This window comes from Chlamydotis macqueenii, chromosome W (assembly GCF_036417535.1).
Source record: "Chlamydotis macqueenii isolate bChlMac1 chromosome W, bChlMac1.mat, whole genome shotgun sequence".
Classification (NCBI taxonomy): domain Eukaryota; kingdom Metazoa; phylum Chordata; class Aves; order Otidiformes; family Otididae; genus Chlamydotis; species Chlamydotis macqueenii.
Window position 1 is genome coordinate 14,712,855 of NC_141592.1, and position 17,370 is coordinate 14,730,224.

The window sequence follows — 17,370 nt, forward strand, 5'->3', positions numbered from 1 at the left end:
TGTGTTTATCTAAAACAAGTGTTCCTCAATAAGTAAATCTTTCTCTTATGTTTATTTTCTTTTATTAATTTAATTTATGGTAGGAGGCTGTTTTTATTAAACGAGCTTGCAGAATTCTAATGCATTATTTGATTTGTGAGGAATAATAACAGTATTCCAAAATATTCTCATGTACAGGAAAAACATTAAACTGAATTGATTAGTAACTCCTCAGAATCTAGTTAGTAATTGTTCCTATGGGAAATGCCTTTTTGCTGTTTCACCACTGGAATTTTTCTGAACATGAATATCTTCTCACCTTTTTGTTTTCACTGTTCATGGTATTTTCTTCACTGTACGAAAAGCTATATCTCGTTCTAAGATAGGTATTCTTAAAGTAGGAAGAAGTATAAAAAGCAGAAGTCACCCCTGCAGCTCTGGACTAAGGATATTTTTGTAGCAAATTATGAAATACTGTATTTCTGAGGGCCAGGAGCAGCTTTTATAGTGGGAATTTCATACTTTGAGACTAGAGGGGTTGTATGACATGTCACATGTTACTAGTAGAAAGAGTTCAAAATACTTCACAAGGAAACTCCTGAATGATAAAACAAATAATTTCATACAGATGCAGTTTAAAATGAAGTTGTCACTAGCCTGTTAGCCATTTCTGATACTATTTATATTAAAGAATCTTGTTTTTAATAGGTAATACAAATGTTTCCTTGTTCATAAACAAATTGTTTCCTGGTCATGTGGTTTTCCCAGTAGCAAAGAGGGTTTTTAATTTCAATTTGTTTGGTATTCATTAGAATAAAATTATCATTAAAAATTATAATTAAACAATAGAAACCTGAAGTCTAAAGTTGTCTTCGTTGAGAGGATGTGGACCATTACTATATTGTGTAATATGCCAAAGGGCATACATGCTCCTTGATAGAATATGTTGACTATAATATAGACTTATAAAATTAATTATAGATTATTGAATAAGATTCTCACTAGTTTAGAGTTGAATTTTCCCCTTTTGTACTACCCAGAGTACAAGAGCCTAGTTTTGTTTTGTGTATCACAAACATTCAGATTACTTGCTGTGAAAGAAAAAGGTAGCAGAGTTCATTTTATGGGAAACAAATTCCTTGTTAGCTGTGTATAACATGGGCTGATGATTTTGAGAGATATGAAATAGAAAGCCCAAGACCGCAGCTGTAATCTGTGCAGTGCTCAGTCTCTGAGCAGCAATCACAGGTTTACCAACATGAACTACATAATTGGTAACAGCATGTACCAAGATAAGGGGTTTTTTAACATTAAAAAAAGTTTAAAAAAAAAAAAGAAAGTGCTGCAGTGCAGTAATTGATACAGTAACAGAATTTTACTCCTTTGTGTTGACATAGCTTTGTAGTATTTTTTTCACTGTATGGCTATAGATTTTTGCATGCATAACTATAATGATTATTGAATTTTTTAATTCTTACTGCTTTCTCCCTTTGAGTACAAGTTCTGTACATGGAAACTTGTTGCAAGAGCTTGTCTAACAAAGGGATATTGTCAAGCTTTTAGAATTAACACTAACCATATTGTACTCTTTAAGAAAACATGGACACTTCCACAATCTAAATAAATAAGAATTAAATTATTATTTTTAATTTTCCACTTCAATACTGTAAAATTGCAGAATAATTCTTGAGTATTTTCATTATCTGCAGCTATAAAAGATCATAATAGTTTTTGACAAAACTTTAATTACAAATATGTATTTTTTTTAAATGATTCAGTAATGTCCTTTTGTATTTTTTTGAAGTTGTCTGTTGCTTATATTAACGACTCTAACATGTATGGGCAATATTCAGCATAAGTATTTTAGTGAGGTGTGGCCATTAAAAAGCTATTTAAAATTTAAGAAGTCAAACTTTAGCCTCTATTTTGCTGTTGTGGTATCACTAGTGAGAATATTGTTACTGTCAAATAATTGAATTGTGCTAAACATTAGCTCTAACATGAAATACCTTGTAGCACTGATATAGTTCTTAAATGTATATTTGTTGGCTCATAACAAAAAAAAAATTGTAATCAAGTCTGATTTATCTGATGCTAATTAAACAGCAGGATGTTCTGCCTAAATGCAGGTGTTAATAATGTTCCAGGGTAATGAATGGATCAGTTGAACTGATCCTTACTGTAAAACTAACACATTTTAACTCTGAGCCCCAGACAGATATTAATGGAGTTGAACTCAAACAAACACCTAATGCTTTTATTATGTGCCTGACACTCCTAAGTCTCACACGCTAGAAATAGCGAGAGCCCAAGGCGCAAGTTTGCTTCCACTCACCAAAGAGTCACACCATAATAATACAAGTGTTTCCATATCCTTCAGAGAATTTGTCATCTTATCATTAAAGTACTGAGTTGTAATGGGTGAGTTCTTAATGTAAGTAGTGAGTTTTTAGATTTCATGGTTCCTTGACTAAATATTAAAGTGTTATTGTTATATACAAATAAATTCATAGTATTTTCATATCTCATTTATTTAAAATAAATGTTGTAAGAGTTCAGTTTGGACCCTTCCAAAATGAAACTTGCAAATTTTTATCCTAGAATGCGCATACGCTTCGTTGATCCCTTTCTTATTGTGCTCACAATGCTCAAATTATGCCTGGGGCATCTACAAGGCAGCCAGGGAATCAATTTTTGGATTATTCTGAGAGAATTCTTGCCAGTCTATGTTCAACCCATCAGACATAACTGTAGTTTCTAGTTTCTACATCATTCAAATGCAGTTTCCCACCTATTTTTTTACTTTTCTGTATTAGGAAGGAATACTTTTCATTGGCATACATGCAGCTGCATACACTACTTGCAGCTATCATCAATCACGTTAAATGTCTCTTCTAAACATCCTCTTCAAAAACATCCTTAACCTGAGGATTGGTTTGGGGGGGAAGTGATGGGGTTGGGAGGAGTGAGTTTATCCTGGTGCAGAACAGCAGTAGCTCGGGCAATCAAACACCAGTGTAGTGTTTGTACAAGTGTGTGGTATGTATTTTAGCAATCATCTGTCCAGGCAAGGGAGTCTGCACACTGGAGTTGTGAAAGTATGTTACCAAATAACTGACTGTCCCAGTTACAGTTTGTGACACAGAGTGGCAAGTGTTTCTCAGTATTTCAGTGACTATTTAAAGAAAATTTTTGTTTTGATTTCAAGAGAGCTTTTCTCCATAACTGTACTTAGTGAAGCTGGGTTGAAAGGCTCATATTTTTGTTTTGAAAACAAGTATCCTGGTTCCTAAAAGCTAGAATGGTGATTTAGCTGATTTCTATCCTCACCTCCCCAGACTATTAAACAGGATACTACTACTGTGTTTGTAATGTAGCCTCTGTCTTTTGGAAGCTGTAGTTATGAGCACTAAACCATGTCATATGGGACACCTCTTCAACTGCTAGGTTTGGATGTAACCCTCTCCTTTTTTTTTTGTCAATCAGCTCATTTTCAAAGCACTTCCTCCTTACCCTTCCTCCAAAATAGCTTCTGAATTTGTTTTACCTATCCCTTATTTGCTATACTCCTCCCAATTATAGAGGACTACAAAATTTGTTGGAAACAACCCAAGTCTGTCACTACAGTTAAGTTAGTTTTGAGAAACCATACAGGGAATCATCTGTTTCTTTCTCATTTTGACTTCACAAGTACAGACTGAAGACTCGCACTTTCTTTGGACAATAGCCGCCTTTCTATCTCTTTTACTTGTTTAGTTCTCTTGTTAGGGTTTATGCTTGTACAGAAATAATACAGAACCTGAACTGCACTTAAATTGCTATAAGCCAGAAATACATGCATAGAGGAGAAATTCAATGGATTTGTGCATCCTGATTAGACTAAATGTGCTCTGTGAGCACAGGCAAACAAAGTGTAATAATTCCATGAGAAAATCCATTTGTTTCAAATTCATGACAATTTTTTGATTCTGAAGAGTTCTGTGTGGAGATGAATTTTCAAATTCAAGGTCAGCCTTGAACATCTGTATCCCTGCAGTTCTGAACGCTACCACTTCATCTCCACATACAAATCTGCAGGTCAGATTCATGTAATACCAGATTCTCTGTGATTTGGATCACTCCTCATCAGTTCTTTTTATTTGCTATCCAAAAGTACTGTTTGGAAAAAAAATAATAATGCACATCATAGTGGGATTTTCTAAAAATCCAACAGCTGTTACACATTTTATAAAATTCTCAGTTCTGACCAACTCAGTAGCAGGTCAGAAAAATCAGAATTTTAACAAAAAATTATTTTAGATTTTTTCAAAATCAGCATCTGTGATGATTTGATTAAATGTGTGCCCCGTTGTCAGAGATTTCTAGAAAGGCAGAAATTTATTCCTTAAAGAATTTAATTCCTCAAATAATTTATTCCTCCAAAAGATCTGTCTGCTATGTTCTCAAAGTATCACTGGTATTTTAAAACCAAAACACCACAAGGAAGGGAGAGGATTATGTTCTGAACTAGAAAGCAAATTTCTTTTGAAGGCATTGCTCTACTTGAGAGAGAGAGAGGATTCCTTTCCTTCATATTGAAATCCATGTGAAAATAATTGGGGGCAGAAGTTGTCAATAAGTCTGTGTTCAGCCTTCAAGTAATCCAGATCAAACTTTCCAGACCAACCATGTACAGTCTTCTACACACCTGCTCTTTGGACAACTCTAATACTGGATGCTCCAGTTAGTGGAACTTTTAGTTAGTTCCACTGGTTAGTGGAACTTTTTCCTACCTTCAATTCTAAATGTTGGCTGAGAAACCCACTCAAACAGGCCACTTCCTTAAATGTCATATTAAATACTTTTAGGAGGGTGCACATAGTTGGTCACCACAAGGAGTGTATTTCTCTCAGAAGGTCCTTTTCAACTTTTTATTTTATGAACTTACCTTCCTTCTATTTGTTGTGTCTTTATACATCAGAAAAATAAAAACTTTTCCATTATTTCAGCTTATTTTCAAATATTCCAATTGATCAGAGTAGTCTGTTGATGCCTTATCTCTTCTGCCTTACATAGAGCTGTGCAATGTGATTTCAAAAGCTAGTTTCAGGGTTGTATTTATTCTCTGGGTAGTAGCTATTAATGAATACTTGTTCCTTTTTCTTACAAAATTTTACAAATTGTAGTGCAGACTTCAGCACATGTTCCAGTGACAAGTACAGTTTTTTGAAGCCTGTGCAGAATCTTTAAAGTAGCTTGTTCCACAGCTAAATAAACTCTCTTCCATCTTCAGACGGTGTGAGCATGACTTTCAGGAGCTAGGAAGCCCAAAATGCACTTACCTTTCCTTGTATGTTCCCTGTGAATGATACCTGTTTCTCTTTCTTTACTAAGGCAGTATTTTTGGAAATAAAACATAGATGCTAGCCCTGTGTATATTAAGCTGTCTTTTCACATAATTTGACATATCTTTAGTAATCCCTTAGTTTAAATATTTCAGCCAGAGCTCTGACAAAGAGACAGACTTCTGAAGGTGTATAGCTGTCCTGGTTTTGGCAGGGATGGAAATAATTTTTCTCTCAGTAGCTGGTGTGTTTTGGATTTTGTGTGTGAAGAATGTTGATAAAAACACTCTGATGATACCAGTTGTTGTGAATGAGACCAAGGACACTGTCTGGCTTTCCAAGTCTCATTAAAGTCTCGTTAACGTGCAGATGCAGGCAGCTGGGTGAAAGACAGACAGAATAATTGACCCAAACTGGCCAAAGAGAGTATTCCATGCCATAAACGTCATGCTCAGTATATAAGTGGGGGTTGCCCATGGGAGGGGTCATGCATCCATCTTCCTTCTTGTCTCTCTCTCTCTTTTGCTTGCTGGCATTGTTCCCCCTACCTTGCTGGCTCCCTTTTGCTCCTTTGCTTGCTGCTCGGTGTCGTTTCCGTGATCGCTGCTCAGGACAGGCTGTATCGGTCATTGCGACATCAGGTGGTGAAAAATTGTGCATTGTTCATTTTGTATATATTAATGTCCTTATATTCTGTTATTATTGTAGTTTTCCTTTGCTATTTTAGTAAACTGTCTTCATCTCAACCCATGAGTTTTCCTTTCTTCACAATTTCTCTCCCCCATCCCACCGGGGAGGGGGATGGTGAGCGAGAAACTGTGGTGACGAGGGCTAAACCACCACAGTCTTTTTGGTGCCCAACGTGGGGCTCAAAGGGGCCTCACTAGATCAGTTGGGAGATCATCAGACTTTAATCTGAGGATCCAAGGTTCGAGCCCCCGGTAAGTCCCAAAGGCTTGAGATAAGGACAGGTTTGAACACAGTGTGTTGAAAACAGATTTGTTAAAAGCATTCACTATGTGGGTTTGGTCATCGCTGGTCACAATGTTGTTTTATTTGCTCTCGGAGTTGTTTTTAGAGCTGCATTGGGCAGCACCCTACTTGCTGCTGTTTGTCAGTGTTTATGCACGGTTGATCAGTGCTGTGTGTTAGATCAAAGGTATCGCTCTGCTGTGCTGTGTGGCACTGATTGGTTTGATGAGATCACCGGTAACGGAACCGGTTTTATATTTGTATTCAATGGCGGCGGGCAGTGTGCAGAGCGAGGAGGCAGACGCAGCTCCACCCGGGTATTTTGGGAGCCATCTCGTGAGTGTTTTTTGGAACTATACCTGTTGTTTTGTTCCGGGAAGCCAGGCTGCGGGGGGAACATCTGTTTACAGCTTCCCCCACTTTGCCAAGCTAATTTCAATATCTTTTGAGAATTTTGAATACCCTTGGGATACCCCAACCACTGTGTGCGTGTTGGCAGGTCTCTTGCAGCTCTCTCAGATCTTGATCTCGATATTGATTAAGTATAAACAACTATTTAAGAATACTGCAGATACTCCAACCCCGGCAACAGACACTGTGGCTACTGCAACTCCTGCTGCAGATGCTGCAGTCACTTCAGCCCCCATGACAAGCACCACAGCTACCCCAACTCCTGCTACGAGTACCGTGGTTACTTCAGCCACTACAGTAGGCACTGCAGCTACCCCAGCCCCTGCTACGGGCACTGCGATTGCTTCAACCTCTATGACAGGCACTGTGGCTACTCAAACCTCAGCAAGCAGTACCACAGATAAACCAAAAAACCAATCCATGCCAGTATCAGTTGCCCCTGTACAGAAGAAATACACCAAAAAAAATCAGTTTGCATCATGAAAGACAATGAGGAACCAGGGACATCTCAAGAACAGGGAGAGGCAGAAGCACCGGTAGTCACCCGATCCCTATCCCTAAGTGAGCTGCGAGATATGCAAAAAGATTTCAGCCGTAATCAAGGAGAGCAACTTGTCACCTGGTTGCTCTGATGCTGGGACAGTGGGGCCAGTAGCCTGGAATTAGAAGGCAGGGAAGCCAGGCAGCTGGGATCCCTGTCTAGGGAAGCGGCCATTGACAGGGCGATTGGAAGAGAGTCAGCAGCCTGCAGCCTCTGGAGGCGACTCCTGTCAGGCGTGAGGGACAGGTATTTCTTTAAGGAAGATATTGTATGCCACTCAAGCAAGTGGACCACCATGGAGAGAGGTATCCAGTTTCTGAGGGAATTATCTGTTCGGGAACTAATTTATCGTAACCTGGATGACCCACGGACATCCGTGGATCCAGATGAAATTGAATGTTCCCGACTCACGTGGCAGAAGTTTGTACAGAGTGCACCATCATCATATGCCAACTCATTGGCAGCAATGAGTTGGAAGGATGATGAAGCACCACCAGTACGTGCAGTGGCTAACCAGCTCTGACAATACGAAGGCAATCTCTCTTCCCCGATATGGGCCTGTGTCTCGGCTGTAGAAAGACTGACTGAGAAATCCAAAAGCCTTTTTGAAAAACTGTTTGAAAGACTATCCGAGGGGTTTCAGAAACTTGAAGAGGATAGGTCTTACCCCCCACCTGCATGGACCAATATCTCAGCTATTAGAAGAAGACCTCATCCTCCTCCTGCTCAAGGGAGACAGTACACGCGATGAGGTGACCTATGGTTTACCTTGCGTGACCAAGGAGAGGATATGAGGAAGTGGGATGGAAAACCCACCTTGGTCCTAGACACAGGTAAGTGAGTTGTGAGGAAAAACAATCACAAAAGGAGGTTCTTCCAGGCAATTTGCTGCTCCAGTCGGCAGTTCCCCAGACAGCGTAGAAGGCCTGATCTCACCTCTGATCCTATGGAAGGAACTTCTGATTCATACTCACAGAAAGTGACTAGGAAATATTATAAACAGGACTAGAGGGGCCCTGCCTCCAGCCAGGTGGAGGAGAGGGACAACCGGGTTTACTGGACTGTATGGATTAGATGGCCTGGCACATGAGACCCACAAGAGTATAAGGCTCTAGTAGAGAGCCATCAAGCCATGAAGGGGCAGAACCCATTTGTATTTCTGGAGTGACAGGAGGATCCCAACAGCTGACTGTGCTGGAGGCTGAAGTGAGCCTGACAGGGAATGAGTGACAAAAGCACCCCATAGTGACTGGCCCAGATCCTCCATGCTTTCTTGGTATAGATTACCTCAGGAGCGGGTATTTCAAAGACTGAAAAGGGCACTGGTGGGCTTTTGGTATAGCCACCGTGGAGACGGAGGAAATTAAACAGCTGTCCACCTTGCTCAGTCTCTCGGAGGACCCTTCCATTGTGGGGATGCTGAGGGTCGAAAAACAACAGGTACCAATCGCTACCACCACAGTGCACTGGCAGCAATATCGCACCAACCGAGACTCCATAATCCCCATCCTCAAGCTGATTCATCAACTGGAGAGCCAAGGAGTGATCAGCAAGTCCCGTTCACCCTTTAACAGTCCCATATGGCCAGTGAGAAAATCTAGTGGAGAGTGGAGGTTAACAGTGGACCATCGTGGCCTGAATGAAGGTACGCCACTGCTGAGTGCTGCTGTGCCGGACATGCTAGAACTTCAGTATGAACTGGAGTCCAAGGCAGCCAAGTGGTATGCCACCAGTGATATCACCAATGCATTCTTCTCCATCCCTTTGGCACCAGAATGCAGGCCACAGTTTGCTTTCACTTGGAGGGGTGTCCAGTACACCTGGAATCGACTGCCCCAGGGGTGGAAACACAGCCCCACCATTTGCCATGGACTGATCCAGACTGTACTAGAAAAGGGTGGAGCTCCAGAACATCTGCAATACATTGATGACATCATTGTGTGGGGCAACACAGAAGCAGAAGTTTTTGAGAAAGGGGAGAAAATAATCCAAATCCTTCTGAAAGCCGGTTTTGCAATAAAACAAAGCAAAGTCAAGGGGCCTGCACAAGAGATCCTGTTTTTAGGAGTAAAATGGCAAGATGGACGTCGTCACATTCCAATGGATGTGGTCAACAAAATAACAGCTATGGCTCCACCAGCTAACAAAAAGGAAACACAAGCCTTCTTGGTCCTTGTGGGTTTCTGGAGAATGCATATTCCAAATTACAGTATGGTTGTAAGCCCTCTCTGTGAAGCGACTCGAAAGAAGAACGATTTTAAATGGGGCCCTGAGCAATGATAAGTCGTTGAACAAGTTAAACAGGAGATTGTTCATGCAGTAGCCCTTGGGCCAGTCCGGACAGGACAAGATGTTAAAAACATCCTCTACACCACAGCCGGGGAGAATGGCCCTACCTGGAGTCTCTGGCAGAGAACATCAGGGGAGAGCCGAAGTTGACTGCTAGGATTATGGAGCTGGGGATATAGAGGATCTGAGGTCCGCTATACTCCAACTGAAAAAGAGATACTGGCAGCATATGAAGGAGCTGCTTCAGAAGTGATTGGTACTGAAGCACAGCTCCTCCTGGCACTCCGACTGCCAGTGCTGGGCTGGATGTTCAAAGGGAAGGTCCCCTCTACACATCATGCAACTGATGCTACGTGGAATAAATGGGTCACACTGATCACACAGTGGGCTTGAATAGGAAACCCCAATCGCCCAGGAATCTTAGAAGTAATCACAGGCTGTCCAGAAGGCAAAGATTTTGGAATGCCACCGGAGGAAGAGGTGACACGTGCTGAAGAGGCCTCACCATATAATAATTTACCAGAAGATGAGAAGAGATATGCTCTGTTCACTGATGGATCCTGTCGTATTGTAGGAAAACATCAACAGTGGAAAGCTGCTGTGTGGAGTCCTACACGAGGAGTCGCAGAAGCCACTGATTGCCAAGGTGAATCAAGACAGTTTGCACAGGTGAGAGCCATCCAACTGGCTTTGGGCATTGCTGAATGGGAAAAATGGCCTGTGCTCTGTCTCTACACTGACTCATGGATGGTGGCAAACACCCTATGCAGGGGGTAAAGGAATGGAAGCAGAGCAACTGGCAGCGCAGAGGCAAACCCATCTGGGCTGCTGCATTGCAGCAAGATATTGCTGCCCAGCTAGAGAATCTGGTTGTAAAAGTATGTCACGTAGATGCCCATGTACCCAAGAGTCGAGCCACAGAAGAACATCAAAACAACCAAAGGGTGGATCAGGCTGCTAAGATTAAAGTTTCCCAAGTGGACCTAGACTGGCAACACAGGGGTGAACTATTTTTAGCTCGGTTGGGCCCATGACACCTCGGGCCATCAAGGAAGAGATGCAACATACAAATGGGCTCGTGATCGAGGGGTGGACTTGACCATGGACACTATTGCACAGGTTATCCATGAATGTGAAACATGTGCTGCAATCAAGCAAGCCAAGCGATTAAAGCCTCTGTGGTATGGAGGACGATGGCTGAAGTATAAATATGGAGAGGCCTGGCAGATTGGTTACATCACACTCCCACAAACCCACCAAGGCAAGCGCCATGTGCTTACAATGGTGGAAGCAACCACTGGGTGGCTGAAAACATATCCTGTGCCCCATGCCACTGCGTGAAACACCATCCTGGGCCTTGAGAATCAAGTTCTCTGGTGACATAACACCTCAGAAAGAATTGAGTCAGACAATGGGACTCATTTCCGAAACAACCTCATAGACACCTGGGCCAAAGAGCATGGCATTGAGTGGGTATACCACATCCCCTATCATGTACCAGCCTCTGGAAAGATTGAACGGTACAATGGACTGCTGAAAACTACACTGAAAGCAATGGGTGGTGGGACCTTCAAAAATTGGGATAAACATTTAGCAAAAGCCACCTGGTTAGTCAACACTTGGGCCATGCTCAATCAGACCTTTTAGATACTGTAGAAGGAGATAAAGTTCATGTGGTGCATTTAAGGAATATGTTGGGGAAGGCAGTCTGGGCTATTCCTCCCTTGGGCAAAGACAAAGCCATCTGTGGGATTGCTTTTGCTCAAGGACCTGGATGTACTTGGTGGGTGATACAGAAGAATGGAAATGTCCGATGTGTACCTCAGGGAGATTTGATTTTAGGTGAAAATAGCCAATAATTTTATCTGTATGTCATCACTTCTATAGTTGTTATATGTCATATCAAAGTTATTACAGTAAGAATCACCTAGATTAATGAAGAATGAACTTTGGTAAAACCGAACAAATTTCAACAGTGTTGGAACCAGAACTGACTTTAGCAACTGGTGCCCAGTAACTTCCTCGATATCGGCATCTCCAACCCACAGACCATGGATGTGATATACCAGTCTGTGCCAGATAGACCAACTAAGCAATCTCCGCACCATCTCTCCTGCCCTGAGAGACTGCTATGACAGATGAACTCAACAGACATTTTGGAGGGATAGTCCATAGACTAAGGGATGTATGTATTTGTATATATATATATATATCTATCAAAGACAGGAATGGTGGTGATTAATTAGAAAGTGTAAAATCTGGGCATGAAGTAGGTGGTAGAGAATAAGGGATGGATAATGTCCTGGTTGTGGCTAGGATACAGTTAATTTTTGCCTAAGCTGGGAGAGGAGCTAGTGGCACCTGTGGCAGGGGGACACAGCTGAGATAGTTTACCCAAATTAGCCAAAGTGATATTCAATAACACATGATGTCGTGTTCAGTATATAAAGCAGGGACAGGGCTGATGGATGGGTTTTGCTACTTGGGAGCAAGCTGGGTGTCAGGATCCACTGTGAGCTATTGTACTGTAAAGTATGTGCTTAAATATATTCTCTAATTGCTTTTAGTTTCCATCTCTGTTTTCTTTTCCTTTGCTGTTCTGTTAAACTATTTTTATCTCAGCTCACAAGTTTTGCCTTTCTTTCCTGATGATTCTCCTCCCCATCCCACTGAGGGGGAGTGAAGGAGTGATTGTGTTGTATTTTAGCTACTGAGTGGGGGTAAACCATGACAGCGAACTACTCATTTCTTTCAGATAGCATTATTCAAGTATCTGTTATCAGAAATAAATAAAAATATGTATAATCCATCAAAATTGTATAAAAGTTTACCTTAGTACCTGTATTTCCATCATTGGCTTTTGAAAAGGGAAATAATCATGATTGATACACCACAGGATCTTATTATCCTCGTTTTCTGAAGCTGCCATCAGCAGGACCCCTAGGAAGAACAGTGATATTAAGTTTGTATTAGAAGTAATAACCATGCATTAGATGCAAATTCATTAATTCATTATTTAGTAAAAGTCAGTCTTAAGTCTTCATCATACAATTTGAATACCAAATAAAATCTCCTGAGTTTCTATGTCATGGGGTTCTTCAGGTAACCTTTAACACCATCTTGCTATCTACTATGAAAGGTACAAGCAAAAATGAGCCTAAAGTAAATAGATCATGCCTCAAAAATGAGATTAAAAAAAAGGTTGGAAATTACTTCAAGGATAGAAATCAGAATGTATGGCTAAAAGTGTCAGCAACATAGAGATGTTTCCCTGTATTTCTACAGCACTTAAAAATTCAGCCTACAATCAGAAGTGACATAAAGCTGGAACTGTCTGGCAGCTGTTTGGTAGCTTATGTTGTATGAGTAGCTAAATGAGTTTAAAAAAAACCAGTCAGCACACTTGGTAAACTCAGCAAAGATGAGAGGTGTTGAATAAGTAAGAAACCTATTCTATCCCCTGCTTTGCAGAAGTAATAGCACATGGATAGACATATAGGCAAATTTGCACCACATTGAATTCATTTTACGGGGAGATAAGCAATTGCAAGAAGAAAAGTTTGATCAACACATGAACAGAGTTCTCTGCTCAAACACTGTACCTTGCAGAAGAACTAAGTTCTGAAAAATACGACAACCTTCCACTTCCAAGAACTATCCCATTAATACACAGAAGCCATGTTTAGTTCTCAGTTATTCCCATTGCTTCAAACTTGCCAATGTAAAATAGTGCAGTAGTGACTATTAACAACAACAAAAGTCTTATCTGAGCTGTGTTCCACTGCTTACCTTTGCTGTAAATAGCTCTGTGAACCTTTGAGGGCTTCTCCACATCAGAAGCAGTTGAAAATCCAGGTGGCAAACAAATGAACTAAGGTTAACATAGAGGGATGAGCTGTTGGATGCTTAAATTGTGAAGTACTGAAATACAGCCAAACACCTGAACAAAAGGGGAAAAAAAAGTCATAATTTTTAAAAAATTGTGCAGATGCTGTTTATCAGTTTAAAAGGGGGGCAATTAGCATTGTTTTCTTACCTGCATGTGTGATTGCTAGTAGTTGACAATATATGGATTCAGAATTGTCAATCACTGCTATTTGAACGATAGGCTTAAATACAGAATGATCTATTGTCCTAAAACAAACAAAAATAACCCATACACTCTCAATCCAAAGAAATAAGCAAACAACATTCTTCAAAAATATACTGTGAAACTATTGGCCTTATAGGAATCCTCTTACATTATACTTAATTAATATACCTGTGTTCTGGTTTTGTTTAGTGAGGGGGGGGCCTAAGGTGGTAGCTTCTGTAGGAAACTGCTAGAAGTCGCTCCCCTTTGTTCAGTGGACTCGGCCGGGCCTAGGGCGGACCCGCTGCTGGCCAAGGCCGAGCCGATTGGTAGCAGAATGTCCTGTGGTAACACCTCTGCGATAAAGTATTTAAGAAGGGGAAAACAGGAGCTACCACCTTAGCCCCACCCCCCCCCAAACAAAACCAGAACACCAAAACAAAAAACAAATAAAACAAATTAGCAGTTATATTTTTAAAGTTGTTAACAGAGCAAGTATGAAAACAAGTAAAAATCTAACTATGCTCCATTGATTTAAGTGAAGTATATATTATTCAATTGAAAGCAGTAGATGATCATTTAAAGAAAAAATTTACATGAAAAAGGGTGTAAGATATCATGATTTTAATTTTATTTTTTAAGTTGACCAAAGTCGCATTGCTATTCTCCATATAATTACTACTTCTTCAAACAAAATGCGTCTATGCTGAGACATCAGAGCAGTTGTGCTTCCATAATTATGGAATAAAGAAGATGGCAAATCTGACGTGTTTTAGAGCTCTTAGCGCCTAGACCCCATAACCATGAAACAATGAAAAATGCCTTTGTGTAAAACCTACAGTCACCTGGTAAGCTACTTCATATAAGCAGCCATCCTTTCCAGCCAAAAAGATACGCCCGTTATCAGTGGATGTTATTGCCAGAATGTAAGTATTGTCAGTAGGGAGTGAATAGAGAGGGTCTGGTAGCAGCTGCATTCCACCAGATATACTGTCATCGAGCGATCCAGTACCTTAAATAAACAAACAAATAAATAAATCTTCTTCAGTTTTTAGGTTGTTTTAATAAATATTACAGGTCTGTGATTAGAAGTGCGAGTGACGGAGGAACGTACGACAAAAGACTCAATATGAGTAATAAGCGTAGTTCGATTTATTAGTCCCGGGTGCGCATATTTATATTGCTAAGATAAAATATGCCTACTAGTCATTGCGTGATTGGCTTAAGCTCTAATGGTTACATTTGCATATCCCTCCTACTTGCAGTTAGTTAACCTGGAAAGTCCCGTACTTTTCATGTTTTCACTTTCTCAAAGTTATTTACGATCTTCTTCAAGGTTGCTTCATTTACTTTCTCACAGGCGGCCTCATTACTTTCTCACAGGTGGCTTCAGTACTTTCTCACAGGTGGCTTCAGTGATGTCCTTGAGGCCTGCTGCTCACAAACATAACAATTCCATTCGGTCTGGATTGTTCACTAAGTGTCCCTGATACTCCAGGTATCCAACAAATCCCCCTTTTTGTTTTGAACAATCCAGACCCACTTATGCGCTAATAACAAAAAAATCAATGGCTGCTAGATTCTGCAAAAATATCATGACGCATGCTATCCATGTCTTCTAATAATCCTGATAACATGCTAGAGGTTAAATTCATTTGCTTTTGTGCCCAATAAGCTAATTTATTTAAGTTAGCTAAAGTTTTTGCAGTTGCTGCCCAAGGAACAAATAAAGATAATGCTATCCGCTCAGCTGTCCCCAACAGGGTTAAATTGCCGTCACAATGGGGAGTCAATACTTTTAGCGATCTTCTTGCTCGAGTATGATTCCATAATGTTCTCATAGGTGGAGCAAACATTATCAATTTTCCAAAATAACATGGTCCTCCTATGGCCCTTCTTGGTACTCCTGACCTTATTTTACTACAATATCAACTAGGTTCATGTAGGCCTCTACTGAATCTCCCTTTTTTTTTTTTTTTTTATGAGCCAGATTGTCTGTATTGAGTTGTCAATCATTTTTTGCAAGCATGGTATGTTAATGATTATGCCTAGTATGATGCCTAGTATCACAATTACAATTTTAACCAAGGACAGCAACCTCCCAGTTATGCCACACACAAGCTTAGTTAATAAAATTACTGATCACACGTTATACATATTCATGATTAAGAAGCAAAGCTAAGTTTCACTACCTTCTAGTAATTTTCTACTATAACATTCTTCTACTATTATAGATATAACAACTCCAGTAACTTTCTTATCTACAAGAGCAATGACTAGTTTTCTGCAGGCCTCTGTTGAAACAAGCCATAAATTCTGCTAACAATGTTTTGTATCTTAAAGCTTCCCTTCTCATTCCATGGCTTTCTTCCTGAGAGCATGATTGCATTCGTCCCCCAAGGTTGGTGTGCTTTCACTGACACCGTACTGGCTCAGCGAAATACCACATCTCCCCCTTCTTTGTTTATGAGAAGAGGCTTGTTTCAACGCTTTATCTATTAAAGTCTGCACACATTTTAAGACACAGAATTATAGATCAAAATACATATATAAAAGGAATGAATAAGCATCCTACAGCTATTAGTAACAAGCTTATATCAAGTCACCAAAAGATTTCTGAATATATCAAAACCATCACTTTGTTGCTGTTTTTGTACTCCTTTTTGCAAGTTTTGAATACTTTTGTGAATAGATTCCGAACGATCAGACAGATTCATGCAGCAAAGCCCATCAAAATCCTGACAATCATGATTTTGTGCTAATAATAAAAAAAAAATCTATTGCTGATCTATTCTGTTACTAACCCAACTACGCCAAAGACACCGCTGAGCAAGAGGCTGTTTATCAGCTGGGTCAGAGCAGAGAAGGGAGACAGGCGCAGCACCTTCAGGGCGTCCCCTGTTGTTAATAACGTGTGCTCTGGGCCCGTCCTCTCCCCTTCGCTCCGAGCCACCTCTGTTTATCCCCTCAGCAGATTCAGTGAAAGAGTACTGACTAGGTGTTGCTGCATGTGTGGCCAGCACATGCAACAAGGCCTGTCAAATATGTGCTCTGCAGGCTAACAGCGGTTCTGTTTTGTAAAGTAGCATAGTATATAGAATCTACATCAGTTAACAGCGTTAATAGTGCTGATGCAGTTGTATTTATTTGCTTAGCAAGCCAACAGTCCAATTTATTTAGCGTAGTTAATGCCTAGGCACTTGCCACACCAGGTGTAAAGACTGAAGCAGCAATAATTTTACTTAGTTTCCAAAACCCTGTATTATCTTGGCAACCAGATTCAATGCTATGTATGCTTCGTTTAGGTCTTTTATGCTGTCTGGATTTTGATATGTGCTCGCATGATTACGTCATGCTGTGTCGTTGCAATGTATAGGTCTTAAAGCATTTACAATCATTACCCCTCTAGAAACATTAGCTCTTGAATAGTTAAAAAAAATAGACAGAAGTCCATCTTTACTGATCCCAAAAAGTTCCATCTTTTGTAGTTTTAGCACTCAGCACTCGTGGCTGCTGCTGTTTTACACAGAGTTGCCGTCCTACCGGTATCTGGCAGGTCAACCAAGCATGTTCTGAAAGGCTTACCCGCAGATGATACAGACAGGGATCCACCTGTTTACTGCTCCTGTAAAGACATGAGTATCCCTTCCCCCATGTTATAAGAGGGAACGGTCCTTCCACTTATACAAAGCTCGACTCAGACAGGAGTATCTGTTAACCATGTCAGGGGCGGGGGGGGGGGTGGGGGCGCCTGGCGGCGGCTGTGGCCCCGGGCATATAGG